The following is a 15,530-nucleotide window of genomic DNA, read 5'->3' as shown; positions in this document are numbered from 1 at the left end:
TGCCATTAACCCCGAGAACAACATCCTAACCCACCGAAACTGCGCACTCTTCAACTCTATCAACCAAGTATCCCACTTTTGGCAAACCCATCACTCAAAAAGCCACTCTACACACACACACAGATAACCGTTCCTACAATCTTCCAAACCACCATATATATCACACAGCTCCCTAAAACACGAACTAATAAAACACCAAATCATAACTCAACAAACCAACATAAATGCTTTCAACATATTTCTCGTTGTTACTGTGATTAATATTGTTATGTGAATTATCAATATTTGTTTGACTTGTAAATCCGAGTTTAACTTTGTACTACGATAGGAGAATTCGAGTTTGATCTATCAAATGAGCACATCAGAGTTTCAGCATTGACCAAAAATGTTCTTTTGAATAGAATTGAACAGTCACGTTAGACCATTCTTAACCATTATAAAAAAAAAAATATATATGACAAATGCATTTTCAAAAAAGTTTAAAATTGAAGAGATGACAAAAGGTTAATTAGTAACAGTTATTGAATATGTAATTTAGGCGTCAACACTATTTCAGAGAAACAAAAACCTATTCTCTCTAAGTTTTTGCCATTAAATCGTATTGAGGCTCCGCAACTTCTTAGAGGAACTCATTTTAATAAACAAAATTTTTTAATAATATATTATTTAGTAATTATTTATTAATTTTATTCAATATCAGTTTTAGGAAGTATGTCTCTGAAATTGTATTCCTTTTATTATTGGAACGGTTTTTATTTTATTAAATTAAAAAGATTTACATTTGTTCTCGTTTTCTTTTAATGATTTTTTTTTCATCACAGATTCACAATTCCTTCTATTTGGATTGTAATTTTTTTATCCCTCGTATGGCAATATCCGATGATTTTAGATTGTCGTAGTGATTATTAAAATCTTCCAACTTAAACTATACTATGTCGTCTAGTAAAATCTAGAAACTAATCGTCTTTTTTTTTTGCTAGGTATATTGTCTCTTTTCATTCGCTTATGAAAAATACAACCTCCAACTCATAAAAATTATATATGAAAAATGCATTTTCAAAAACATTTTTACGATTCCATATATTAGTTATTCTAAATTTTATAAGTATATTTGAATTCTTGACAGACCATCACAAAAATAATATATCAATTCGTTATGCCTAAACAATCGTTTATTTACTCTATGCGTCAAATAACTTTGGATAGGTCATGCACATCTTACCGTTCCTCTTTATTATTAAGCGCAATTAAATCGGAAAACACATTTGTCTTTTCATCATCGTTCAGATCATGACTAGTACTTTCATGACCGTTGATCCTCATTTAGTAGATCGCTCATAATGTTTTGTATATATGCTTTTGTCACTCTATGATTAACTCACCACATTTGTTTAACTCTATTTATGAATATTTTTCGATAAATATTGTTTGTTTTAGTTAGTTGATTTTAGTTTTAGAAAAAAAAATAACAAGAAAATTTTAAAAAGAAATACTATTAATTTTCTTATGTAAATTGGTTAAAAAAACTACTATGTGACAACAAAATTTTAATGGTTAAAAGAACTATATCAAAGTGAAAGCAAATTAACATAAAATTGGTTTAATTTGTTCAAAGGGATATTTTATAGGTACTGATACCTTAAAATAATTTTTGGTATCAGTACCTATAAAATATCTCTTTGAACAAATTAAACCAATTTTATGTTAATTTGCTTTCACTTTGATATAGTTCTTTAACCATAAAAATTTTGTTGTCACATAGTAGTTCTCTAAACCACAGACGAAAATATATCTATGAGTTTTGGATGGGTAAAATAAATATACGGTTCAATTTTGTACATAAGACAAACAAGAGAAATATAACAAATCAGAAAGTGAAACACCTCAATGTAATGAGATACTCACCGCATTGTACTACTCTGACAAGTTCCCCACAAACTCTTACTGCCTCAGCATCCACCTGCTTGCATTTTCCCCACAAACACATCAATCTTCTTGCATTTTCCAATTCTATAATTCATTACCATCGTAATGACAAATTGAAAGAGTTAAAAAAAAAAAGATTATTAACTCCATTACCCCCAAAAAGCATGGATTTTATAAAGAAGACTAAACAAAGGGGATTCATGCCATAGACCTGGTCTTGATCTTGATTTGTCAAGCGCGACATTATCGCATTGTAGATTGGATTTTGGGTCTTGAACTTTATTTTTTTTCAATGGCTCCAAAGAGAATCTAGTACTGAAAACATCATATACATCCGAAAATATTATTTGGTTTTTATCCTTAATAATAAACATGTTTTTGTCTTTCTTAGTAGAGAGACAATTACTGAACATTCCATCATTCCTGGAGAGATTCTTGAATTTTTACACATGTTAAAAAGCATATTAAATTTTGATTTTAAATATATCATTTTTACGATTTACAATTTTTTATAACTCTAAACCATTAAAAAATATTATTTTATGAATTTGCAATTTATCATCATCTACTAGTAAAAAATGCGTAGATAATTTAAACTACATTTTTGAAATATTTTTACTTAAAAAATGGATTAATAAGTGATTGAGAGTGTAAACTATTTTTTATAATAATATTTTCCAGAACGTCGGCGTTACAATAATATGCGTAGCATCAGTAATTATGTTTTTTTTTTAAATGTGGCAATATGTTTTTGGTCTAACCAGCCATGTTTAGTGTTGTTCCTTTGTTTTTATTTTTTATTTTTACCATGTAATATAGAACTGGTGCATATAAATTGATGAGGTTTCTTATGTTAGGCTTCGGAGCTTTAAACCAACATAGAGAACGTTGGTGGAGAAAAATTTAAAGCACAAACACTAAATTTATCATATAGTTCCATCTTTTTGCTACAAAACAAATAATAACAAATATTAACAACAAATAATTACAAATTATTGACAAAAGTTTAAGTAATAAATTTTGTAGCTAATTTTTTACTAAAGGTAGCTATAAAATTATAAATAATAACCGAGAAAAATTGAAATTGAAGCAAATTTGCTACAAATTTAAAGACACAAATTGTTGTAGCACAAATGCACACAGGAAAAAACGTAGCAGATTGTAGTAAAAAATACTAAAGAAAAAATTAATTTCTTTTCTTAATTTACTAAAATAATGAAAAACTTAGAAACTGAAGAGTTAAAAAAAACGAAAACCTAATTCTTAATTTATTTTCTCATTTTCTCTTCGTAGTTTGAGCTTGTCTGATGAAGAGGAAGCTAAGAACAAAGGTAAGGAAGGCTCTCAAGCCAAAAGAAGAGAGATGTAGCCAAGTGTGAGAGAACCTCTACCTTAGTGAGAAGGTTTATTGTTTAATTCAATTAAGCTATTGCCGTGTCGTTATGGTCTTAAGGGGGGGAGGGTTATTGGTTTAAGATTTAGAAAAAATTTTAATGACTTTAAAAGTTATGTAAAATATATTGTTATTCAATCAAGACTTTTTAAAACTCTTTAAAAATTTGGTGTTATTGGTTGTGGATTTGTAAAAGTTATCTAAAATCTTGATAAATTTAGTGTTATTGGATTAAGAGTCTTATAAAGTCATTAAGAGGGGGTATTCAACTTGCTATTTTAAGGATTTAGTAGGATTTTAATATTTTAGAATTTTGAAAGATTTAGAAGAGTTTTAAAAGATTAGATTGTCTTTTAGAATTTTTTATTTAAAAATTAAATAAAATGAAATGTGATTTTATTTTATTTGTAAACTTTGGGTGATTTTAAAATATTTTACCACACAAAAATAGGAAAATTCTATGCCAAAATATTTGTGAAGCTGCAGCCAAAGCTTCAGGATCAACACATCAAAGGGAAACCAAAAGTGCACATTCATGATTTTCAAGAAACGTACATATTCATAACCAAGATTTTCAAGCACAAAATCTATACCAATTTAATTAGTACCTCATTAGCAGGACGGCCATAATCAACTGGATCCCGACCAGCTTCAAAAAGTAATCAGATGTCGATTGCCTAAAAGCTTTACACTACTGTTGACATACTACGAACAAATCATTCATTACAATAACGAGGTTGAGCAAACCAAACTTGGTTTATGCTTTGCTTCCAGATCAGTAAAGTACTAGCATCAGCGTTCATATGAAATGGTAAAAACAGGGCGCGAGGAAAGCTTACCACGAGCATTTGGATTGATCCTATGTCCTCCTTCTCACTTGCCTCATATTTGTAGTGTCACACCCTAATACACTGCTCGCACTTCTTTTTTTGTTCGATTATCCACTCGTCGAGCTCTTATCTGCTACACCAGCGTTCAACAACTCAGATAACAATGTGGGACAAACCGAACAGAGACACAGTGAAGAGAGGAAGCGAAGAGATCAAAGAAAAGACCTCACCTTCGCCAATTAAACGTCTTCGCTGCCGTGAAATATCCACGGCTGAAGAATGGTCCAAGATTATCTTTTACGAGATGGAGGGAAGAAGCTAAGAAAATAAGATGAGCAAAAGGAAGAATAAGGTCAACGACACATGGGAGAAGAAGGAAGAAATCAACAAGGAAGTTAGCTGATCGACGGAGATTAGAGCCGTCGCCGAAGTTGATCTTTTATCAACTATTTTTTTTTTTTAATTTATGAAATCCTTTAAAATTCTATCTCAAAAGGTGATATTTTAAATAACAACTGATTTCAATCAAGTTTTATAAATCCATAATTGAATAGCAAGAGATTTTAGATTATTTTAAATGATTTTACGTTGAATAACACAAGTAAGGTTATGAAAGGGGATATAGTTTATGAGAATATTTTTCTAGGTCTTTCTTTGTTCGCCGGAGAAGCTTACCGGAGGATGGAGAGAATCCATATCTCAGTCAGAGCGCGGACTCTTTCGTCGGAGGAAGCGAAGACTAGTCCTTGGAAGATCTCTTCCGACTCAATTTTCATGCCCAATCACTCTTCTCCCACTTTCTACTTTGGTACTCTTTTTCTCACTTCTCTTTCCAGTTTCGCTAAAGGCAGAAAATCAAGTTAAGCTAATAAATTTATTCCCTAATCTAAGAAATGAATGATTTTGTTCAAGCTTATTTTTCTTGTCGTACTAACTATGTTCTATTAGAACAATAACATGGCTTTCACGGTGATCAAACAACATTCACTGTTGCTTACCTAGAGAAAAAAAAAAAAAAAAAAAAAAAACACTCATTGTTTCTTCTCTTGAACAGGTTGTGGGAAGTGAGGAGTGGTGAAATTGTGCAGACATGAGAAACCAAGTCTCCTGTCACAAGTTCTCAAGTGAGTCAAGATGGACGGTATATAACAACTGCCCATGGGTCAACTGTTAAGTTTTGGGATGCAAATCAGTAAGCTTCTCTCGTTTCAGGAAATTGGATTTTTTTATAATGTCTTCCTCTTCCTCTTGAAAAAATAATTATTTTGCATTCTGCTCAAAGGTTCTATATCTTTAACAAATCCAGTTTTTGACTAGTGAAGAGTTACGACATGCCTCCAATACATCGATTGAGCCCAAATCTGACAACAAATTCGTTGCTGGTGGAGAAGATATGTGGGTTACACTATGTGATTTCCACACCGGCCGGAGAGGAGATTGGTGAGTGACTGGAAAATAAAAACACTTTCATAACCTTAGTTTTAAGTAGATTGACTGTGTCTTATGGTATAGCTTCTTATGGTTGTCGTTAAGTTTTTTTTTTTTTTGGTTTCTATGGGTCTTCTTTTCTCTCAACTTTAAGGATGCAACAAGGGACATCATGGTCCTAATCCTACACTGCAGGTGAGTTTGGTATTCGTTTTGTTTGTTATGGTTGAGAATCTATCTCCCCATTGTGATCAATCAATTACCACAACCAAAGCTCTGCATCGTTCTGTTCTTGATTTTGGTTTCTATAGTTAGTTACTGATTGGAGTAACTTAATCGGGGATTAGGAGCAAAATGAGCTGCTGAAAAGACTGGATTCACTACAAGTATCATGTTTACTTCTGCATTTTGTTTAATAAAGCTCGCTTTTGCTGTGGCTATATCAGTTAGTTCTTTAAGAAACTACAAGAAAAGAGGATGTTGTAAAAAGAGAAGTTGTCTTGCGGCTTCAAGGCAAATCACAACCCTCACTTAGCATCTGAAGAACACAAGGAGAACGCACAAGTTGGTTGTTTTCAGGTAAACTATAAACCTTGTTATAAGACTCAACTTGTATATTCTACTTCTCTATGTTGGGTCTAACTTTCCTCTAATTAAAATTGATTAATATAACACATGAGATGTCCCCTGATGCTACTTTTGGATTTTTATTTCTTTTGAGTTTCCAATATGAGTTGTGGTTACGGCACCATCACCGTAACGTGTGAGTGAATTCTCACTTCTTTTTTTGTTACTTGAGTTTTGATAATTGAATAAAAACTGTTTACAGTTTGTCCAAAAAAACAAAAAAAGAATAAAAACTGTTTACTTAAACGGTTTGATCCGTATATGCAGTGACAATGTGGACAGAGTTATTTTCCTTGGAGTAATTAGATATCTTCTCCAAAGTGCAAACCATACTAAACTTCTATTTTTTACTCTGTATGCAGAAGTTACAAAAGGTCTTGAAGAACTAAGGCATTCAACCTCAAGCAAAGATGATGAAGTGATCGTTGAGCAAGAACCTAAAAGAGAGAGCTGAAGAGATTAGAGAAGAGTACTTGATGTTTTTGTATACATTGAAAAATAAAAATTTTATTTAAAATTATAAAGATTTTGTTTATATTATTTTGTCACTTTTTAATAACAATTAGCTACAACACTATACACACTAAATTAGACATATTTTTTCAATTTGTAACAAGTTAATGACAAATAACTGTCACAAATTAATGACGACCATTTTGTGGTTTCTTGAAGATAATTGTTACGCATATGTCAAATGTGTTGTGTAACAAATAGTCGCAATTCTTTTCAATTAGTATTTAAGTTGTAGCAAATTGCGACAATTAGCTATGAGCAAAAAATTTGCTATGACCAAATATTTATTAATTAATAATTTTCACAAATTTGTAACAACAAAATTTTGGCTACAAAAAAAAAGTTATACCTACAAAAATATCTGTAAGAATTCAAAACATTTTTACTTTCGAAAGGCGAAGGTTGAGAAGTTTCATACTCTTAAGTTTGCTTTTTCTCTCTTAGCCTGCTGCTGTTAGTGATCTCACAGCTAAGTGTGTCCTAATTTATGTTGCTCATGTTTAGGATATCGACAAAAGTAATGCAGAAATCAATCAGTGTAATGTTCAAATAGAAACAAACCATAAACTGATAAGAAGTTGACAAAGGGGATTGAAGAGAGGTGACTCGAGAAAAAGAGAGGCTAGCTAGAGGGTGAGAAGGAAAAGTTGCATGTGACTTCCAACTTAACATAGTAGGCACAACGCAATCTTGGCTACTCTTTTTTTTCCCATTCGTTTTCGAGTAAGAACAAATCCGTAAGATGCTTCACACAACTCACAAGGCAACATATGAATGTACATTGGATCATAATCATCCAAACTTATAAGTTTTATATTAAAAATAATAAACCCTTTTTGTTGTTAATAACTTAGTGTTCTACTTTGTCTAGTACAATAAAATTAGCACATTACCATCTAAACAATGAGATCATACATATATTGTTAACTCAATAAATTATTATCATGATCTATGATGTATATGTTATCTCACATATCTTATTATATAAACTTTGGTTCTCAAAGTTAGTAACTCACCAGATTGTGATAGGTGTTAATTTTAACGATCATAGATCAAAGTTAAAAACTTACCAGATCATGACATGTGTCAATTTTATTAAATATCAAAGTTAGAAATTCATCAGATCGTGACACATGTCAATTTTAACGATCAGAAATCACAGTTTTCAAGCTTGGTAAAACAAAACATAATATAATTGTAATCTTATTATATTAAAAAAACAACTAAAATAAATATATTATATGCCATCCATATCAAAGTTTCACTGTTACAAAAATTCTCAACCACTATATGGTAAAATAAATATACAATGTGTCATCCATATTTGGTTGTATAATTATACTATATAACCTAACACATTAAATTTTATGTCTTTGTTTGCACCCAAAAAAAAAAATTACTTCTCTATGGTTAGCCAATTTTAGACATTGTACTTCAACGAGATTTGTGAATGCACATGCGAAGAAAACGAAGTTCATGAAGAACTGATTGGCAGTCTTAGGAAAAAAACTTGAACTGAAGTGTGAACTAATCTTTTTATGATATTAAAAATCTTATTATATAAAGTTGGGTTTACAAATTAGCCACATGTCAAGTATACTAATGAGATGTTAACACTTGTCAAAAGTTATTGTTTTTCAAAACAGCTAATTAAGAAAATAACATTAAATTATAAATAAAATTTACATGTTTATATCTAAAGAAAATTTCTAAATCAAAACGGAAAATTAGCAAAACTAATATATTTCCATTGTACGCTACTTATATTATACGTGTTTTCTCAATATGATTTTGACATGTATAAACAAAAGAGTAATTTACTAAGCATGTATATTATTATTAATAAATAAATAGTGAATAACAAATTTAAAAAGAATAACATAAGTTATGTTAAAAGAATTATTGTTTTTGAAACATAATAAGACAGCTGATTAAGAAAATAACATTATATCTACATAACATTACATGTTTATATCAAAAACTTTGATCTTTGAATTTTTTTTTCTGATATAGTTTTGTCGATCTATTGCGTGGGTCTTTGATTCGTGTGGGGTTTTTGATGGAAGCGATCAGATGCAATAAAATGAAATCGAAGTATATAATGCCCGCTAATTTAATCGAGGATGGAGACATTGATGGAGGTTCCAAAAGTTATTCTACAGTTAGTAGCATTATAAGTTTGGAAGATAAGTCGGTGGTTGATGTTTCTGGTCACAATTTAGAGTTTTTTTTTGCTAAATAATGTTGATGATTCCGGTATTGAAACAAGAGCTGCTTGATCAAATTATTGAGAAGCGGTTTCAAATTTGGGAAGTTGGACCGGTAAACCATTTTAAAATTGGTTTCTAACCGGATTTATGTGGTTTTCTATTGTATTAGGTTTGTAAACAGTTTAAACCAGGTAAATGGAGAAATATATGAGAACTTTTGATTCGGATAAAAATAAGTTGAGAATTTATGATTCGAGAATATTTGAGAGAAGATCATAACTTTAAGTTGTTTTGTACAATTAGATACTTCTGAAGAGTAAATAGGTCATTGATCCTTAACGTGATTATGCCATATGTCATGTTTTGGATTGTATATAAAGTTTTTATTTTGTATATCTGAATTATCTAAGACTTATATATCCATCATGATTATTATTCTCAAATTTTATTTTTATTCTATTATAGTAAAAAAATTTCAAATTCTCAACTTTTATTGGGTTAGTCATAAAATCATTGTAATCGAGTAGATAATTTTCAGCAGTTGTTCATCCAATATATTTGGAGTAAAAAAAACTTCATGGTTAAAAAAACTATGTCACAAAATAATGTTAGTAATTATAAGAACTATAATTTTGCCAAAATGAAAATAAAACAACATAAAATTTGTTTAATTTGTTTAGAAGACATTTTATAGGTGGTGATAAATAGCATACTTTAACAATAAAATAATTCTGGGTGTAAGAACATATTTTTAATGGTAAAACATAGAGTAAAATTGTATGTGGTTACTTATTAGATGTTGCTTTGATGAATTTGTTGCGTGTAAAATATTTTGTGAATAAGTTGTAAAACGTTTTTGAAATTTGACAATAATAATATTTGTAATAATGAGTATTTGGCAAAAGTTTAGTGGGATATAGTTTAGTTTTAAATTATTGTAATAATTGTTATAATTTATAAAAAATATAAAAATATAAATAAATGTATGAAGGTAAATACAAATAATTTGTAACTTAAATTATATATATATTTACTTTAAAAAATAAAATTTCTTTATATATTTTTTAAAAATTGTTTAAGGTTTAGGATTTATTTTTTTCAACAATTTTTAAATCCGCATAATGTGCGGGCCCTTATCTAGTTAAATATAATTTGAAGTATATCTATCTAATTAAGAAAGAATTATGGTCGTCGGTCCTAATATTACAGAAAAGTGTCGAATAAAATATAGCATAAGATAAGATTTTTTTTTTGCATAATGAAGATATGTTTGATTAAAGTTTTAAAAATTTTGGATATTAGAAAGAGTGTATTTCAAAGGTGACAAGGGCACCAAGACAAACTAATTAACTATAATTGTTTCAAAGCAAAAGTAACTAATCTTGGACCCTACAACACCCATTTAAAGGCAAACAATGATAATTTGCAAACATGTTTTATGAGTTGGTTGAATTAACTTTTATAATTCATGTACTCACTCCCATTCTAATCAGTTTTATTTGTGAAATGTGATAATTATCGGTCTCTAATGAGGTGTATATATAGAAGAATTATATGGTCAAAAGTTATTTTGCTGAGTTTTTAATACCTTTAACAACAAATAAAGTGGTGTCTACGATAAAGATACAAACTCTCAAAAGTCATCAAACTAGGCAATGCCTTCAAAAAAATTATTGTTAGATTGTTAAAAATCTCATGTTAGGTTCGGCGTAAAGAAAGGTTTTTTCATAATTAACTAAAAAGGTTCTTTTTTTTTCTTTTTTCTTTTTTGACGAAAAACAAAACTAAAACAGTTCTGAAACCCAAACTTAAAATATAAGGTTTACTTGCATATATATTATTGTATGGATAGATATATATATATAAATAATATTTTTACAGCATACTAAAATTATCTTCCTAATAATTTAAATTATGTGGAATTTAAAAAAAGTTTGCATACAATTTAACTTTTTGTAGTTAGGGGTAGGTCCATGAGTCAATGTGAACTTTTAGAACTACTTCTCCATCAGTTTTAATTATTCATAAGCATAAATCATTTTGTCAAAACATGCTTAAAAGTAATTCTATTAAAACATTATAATCTCAAAATCATATGATACTAACCGATTATTATAATAAGTAGTTTTATTTTCTTCCGAAAATAATGGTAACATAAAGTTTAGACCAAATTTTGAGAAATTCTAAGTCTTCAAATACTTTTTGCAAGAAACATATTACTAATAATGTAAAACTTGTTTGAGGGTTGTTTGTTGTTATTGTTTGTGTCCCCTACCAAACATCATGCTTCCTAAAAAAAGAATAGAAGAGATTCGTATAGTATATACCACGATATCAACATTATGTTTGGAACAAAGTTTTCTAAAATATTTCAAAAACACAGCATTATATCAATGGATCGAATTAGAAAGTAAATAAAAAAATGATTATAATACGAGTAAACAGTAGACCACAACTTTTTCAGCACATATCACATGCCCCGATTTTTGCCACAACCCAGATCTTGAATCTTTTGTTAAAACAATAATTATAGGAATATTTATACGATATTAAAATACTTAAAATGAGATGCTTTTCTCAAGAAAAGGGGTGCAAAAACTGCAAACAACCAAATCCACCTATTCTACTATTTATCTATTGTCTCTTGGCCCCTTGGCCTATCAGTATTCACTATTTAGTAGTCTTGAGTACTTGTTTATAATAGTTAATCATGATAACGGAAACTAAAGAAAAAATTCTTAATACCGACCAAAAAATCAAAATCACTCGAGATTACGAACTGAGATCTAGATTTTATAATAAAAAATGCAGTAGTCTTCTTTGGTTTAATAATCTATATTCTAAAAGTTAGGTTTCATAAAAAAAAGGTTTTCCATTTTGTACGGGATTGTTTTTTACCTGTCGTCGTGACTGTGTATGCGAGAGCACAAAATGACAGTGACGGTAGCCAAACACAAAACAAAACGACGGTGACGTAATTTAACGCTAATATCGAATTGGAAAAACATATGTTGCAAAATGTATAAAAAGCATAAACATTTAAATCGATTTTTCATCCAACTCTAAACATTTTATTCTCTCTTTCGCTATCTAGACTCTGTCAACTTAATACTTCAGCTACACTTACCCTTTTCTAGTCACATGTCTAGATCATTTCAATCCTAAACACTTCTTTTTACTGTTCTTCACTTTAAAAAAAAAAACTCTTTAAATCGACAGATACATCTTTTGTGATACAATCCAAGTCAATTGTAAACAAACCATTCTTTAAATCCTTTAAATCGACCGTGTCAATTGTATACAAACCATTATTTTTCTTTAGTTTTCTGTTAGTTTCTCACTCTCTCCACCGGCTTGCCCTATATAGCTTGACCTACGATTAAAATTAAGAATAACCCTTAAACATATATAGCGAATCTATATTTAACCATAAAACCCATCAAATCATTACTAAATAAGGTGGGTTCGTTACTGAACTTTACACCAAGATTTGAAGTAGGATCAGAAAGAGAAAGAAGGGTGTGATTCGTACAATGTTTTTATAACGTTTTCTTTTTTTGTCACAATTGTAAGTTTTTTTTTTTTTTTTTTTACAACAAAAGAATCAGCTCAAAAGAGTCAATTAGAGGGTAAAGTGTTTACAAACAAAACATGCTGCAGAGACAGTCGCGCTTGGCGTGCCAAAGAATCCGCCTTTATATTCGTATTTTGGGAACTAGAGATAGGGAAAAGGAAGTGAACTCCGCTTGATCTATCTTGATATCGTCAAGATAGGGTGTGAAAGCCGGCCAGTCGTGAGGAGAAGACACCATCTTCACCAAGTCTGAACAGTCCGTATAGAAAGCCACGTCCAGGTAGTCGTGTTCGATTATGCACTGCATAGCCCAAATGAAAGCTTCTACTTCAGCATGTAAGGGGGACAGACTTCGTCGGAAGTTGGTTGCTCCCATATCTAACACCGTATCTTAAAAGGAAGAACATACCCATCCTGCACCTGCAAAAGCGTCAGTCGTTTTCAGAGAGCCATCAACGAAACACCGATAACCTGCAAAGAAAGTAGAAAGTGAGCTTATGGGCCCCCTTAGTCTAGAACTAGAGACGAGGGGAAGGTTGGGATGATCCTCATCTTCAACCTCCATCTGGGCCTATAACCAGGTGTTCGCCTCTCCCTCCACCAACCAAATTACATCTAGTGGATTTTCCATTACATCTTCAAAGACGTGAGCATTTCTCGCTTTCCAAATATACCACAATTTTAAGATATAACATCTATTTCAGTAATTAATTACTTTTACAGCGAGTTTGCAAAGAAATTATTAAAAGTCATCCATAAACAAACCAAAAAAAATGACATAATCATGTAAAATCATTTGGTTTTGATCCTTAGTAATACTTATAATCATGTCTTTGTATTTCTTAGTAGGGAGACAATTAGTGACGAACATTCCATCATTTGTGATATACATTTTCTAAGTGACGATTTGTATCCTTCTTCATTGTCAATGACAACCAAAACTCTATCGAAATATGGCAGTCTTTTCTCCATCTTAATCTCCGAAAATAGTTTATCTCTATCTTCACACTATTTTTCCTTTCTTCAACCCGTGTTAACAATTTAGTCACAAAAATATTATATTGTTTTGTTATGTGTAAATAACTAGGTTTTAATACGTGATACAATACATAACTATATTTTTATAACTAAAAATTAAATAAAAAATTTTATCTTCTTTATTTATTATTTTTTTGTATTATTTTCATATGTTATACAAGTTTTAGTTTTTGATAACTGTTAAAATACAATCCAAGTCTCACATCGGAAGTTTGAAAGAATTATCATTAATATATAAAAGGTTAGGGTCAGTACAGCCAATTGGTTTTTAGTTGGAAGCCCACGATAAACCCAAATTCAACATGGTATTAGAGCCCAAGGTTAAAGTTCTGGTGTACCTACAAAAGTGAATATGACCATGTCTCTTGTTAATCCAAGTAAGGTATCTAAGAAGCGGTTTATTATGGGTCCAAGTGGGATCGGTTCGAGATGGAGTTATCATCTTGGGAGGCATGCTAAAATCCCACATGTGGTACTTGGTTTGAAGGGGAGATTGTTGGAATACAATCCAAGTCTCACATCGGAAGTATGAAAGAATTGTCATTAATATATAAAAGGTTATAGTCACTCCACTAATTACCAATTGGTTTTTTGTTGGAAGCCCAAGATAAGCCTAAATTCAACAATAACAATGTGGTATTTTTTAAGTTTAGAATACTTTTATAGTAAGATTAGTAACACAGCTACGTAGAGTTGTATTAATCTAAGTATTGTGTTCGTCGCTGGTTTCAGAAATCATCATAACACAATATCCAGTTAAACTTAATATTTAATAGGATAGATTTAAGATTACGAAAAAATAAAAACATTTTCTAAAAATAATATTAATAATATAAAAAGATAAATATGAAAATATAAAAATTAAACAATTTTTTAATAATTATAAAAAATTATATATATATATATATATATATCATAAAATGCAAAATTATAGCATATCTTACTTATTTTTAATTTGAAGTTATTAATCCTATAAAAATGTAAATATTCACTTATATATAAACATAAATCGTCTCATATTTTCACCTAACGAAATAATTTATTCAAAACTACTACTTTCAACATTGTTCTGTTAGTAAACTTGTTGTGAGAATACATATCCTTCCTTATTTTTTCTAACTAAAATTTTTTCCTACCTTCTCATTTTCAGTTTTGAATATGTAAGATTAATATATTGACCAAAAAACCAAAAAATGTAAGATTAATAAACTCATCTTATTTTTCTAATAATGTATTTTAAATTTAATTGTAGTATTTTTAGATATTGTTTTGTTCAATTTCTATTTTCATCTTTGAATTATTTGTCGTGCTTAAATTTTTTTTTAACTTTCTTTAATTATGTCAAATTAATTTCTTATAATTTCTCAATCTTGATTGATTGGTCATAGACTTTTTTTGTGTAAAGAAAGTTAAACACTCTAACAAGCCAAGAAATCAGCCACATAACACATAAACAAGAAAATCAGAAAATCTCAAGCTTAGATAAGCCATGGTCATACACTCACCTTTGCAGAGAAGATTCTGACACCCAAACAAGCATATTTACACTCCTAGCAAGCTTCTACAACGATCCCAACTAGAGATCTCCCCAAGAACAGCCACAAATCTCTCAAAACTCTCAAGAACACTCAAGAACACTCAAGAACTTCTTTCTCTATTTCTTTTTTTCTAAAAACGGCCAAACTCGGCCAAACCCTCGAGTTCCTCCTTATATACACGATTTCAGGATTTTCTAATCCCAAAATGCAATGTTTAAGTTAAACTTGTTCGCGAAAACTGACCTTGCATCGATTGACAACACACTTGCATCGATCGATGAACATCCCAAACTGGGAATCCGGTTTGCAGATGTTACAGTGGGTGTCGATCGGTATTGTAACACCCGTGAAACAAGTTAGTGTGATTCCACGGTAAGTTTTGTTCCTTGTGTGGTTCTAGTACATTTTTGTTTAACTTAGCCTTCTGTTATTTGTAGTGCAGATGGTTAGAGG

General features: G+C 30.1%; 1 long non-coding RNA gene across 1 annotated transcript; it reads left to right on the top strand.

The window, feature by feature from the left end:
* Positions 1–5,632: 5,632 nt before the first annotated feature.
* Positions 5,633–6,739, top strand: LOC147937914 (uncharacterized). The gene is made up of 2 exons (XR_015565543.1): positions 5,633–6,156; positions 6,567–6,739. It is a non-coding gene; the product is annotated as an uncharacterized LOC147937914 (long non-coding RNA).
* Positions 6,740–15,530: the final 8,791 nt, after the last annotated feature.

The sequence above is a fragment of the Camelina sativa genome, chromosome 9, assembly GCF_030686135.1.
Source record: "Camelina sativa cultivar CO46 ecotype springtype chromosome 9, ASM3068613v1".
NCBI lineage: Eukaryota > Viridiplantae > Streptophyta > Magnoliopsida > Brassicales > Brassicaceae > Camelina > Camelina sativa.
This window is presented reverse-complemented; position numbering and strand designations above follow the sequence as displayed.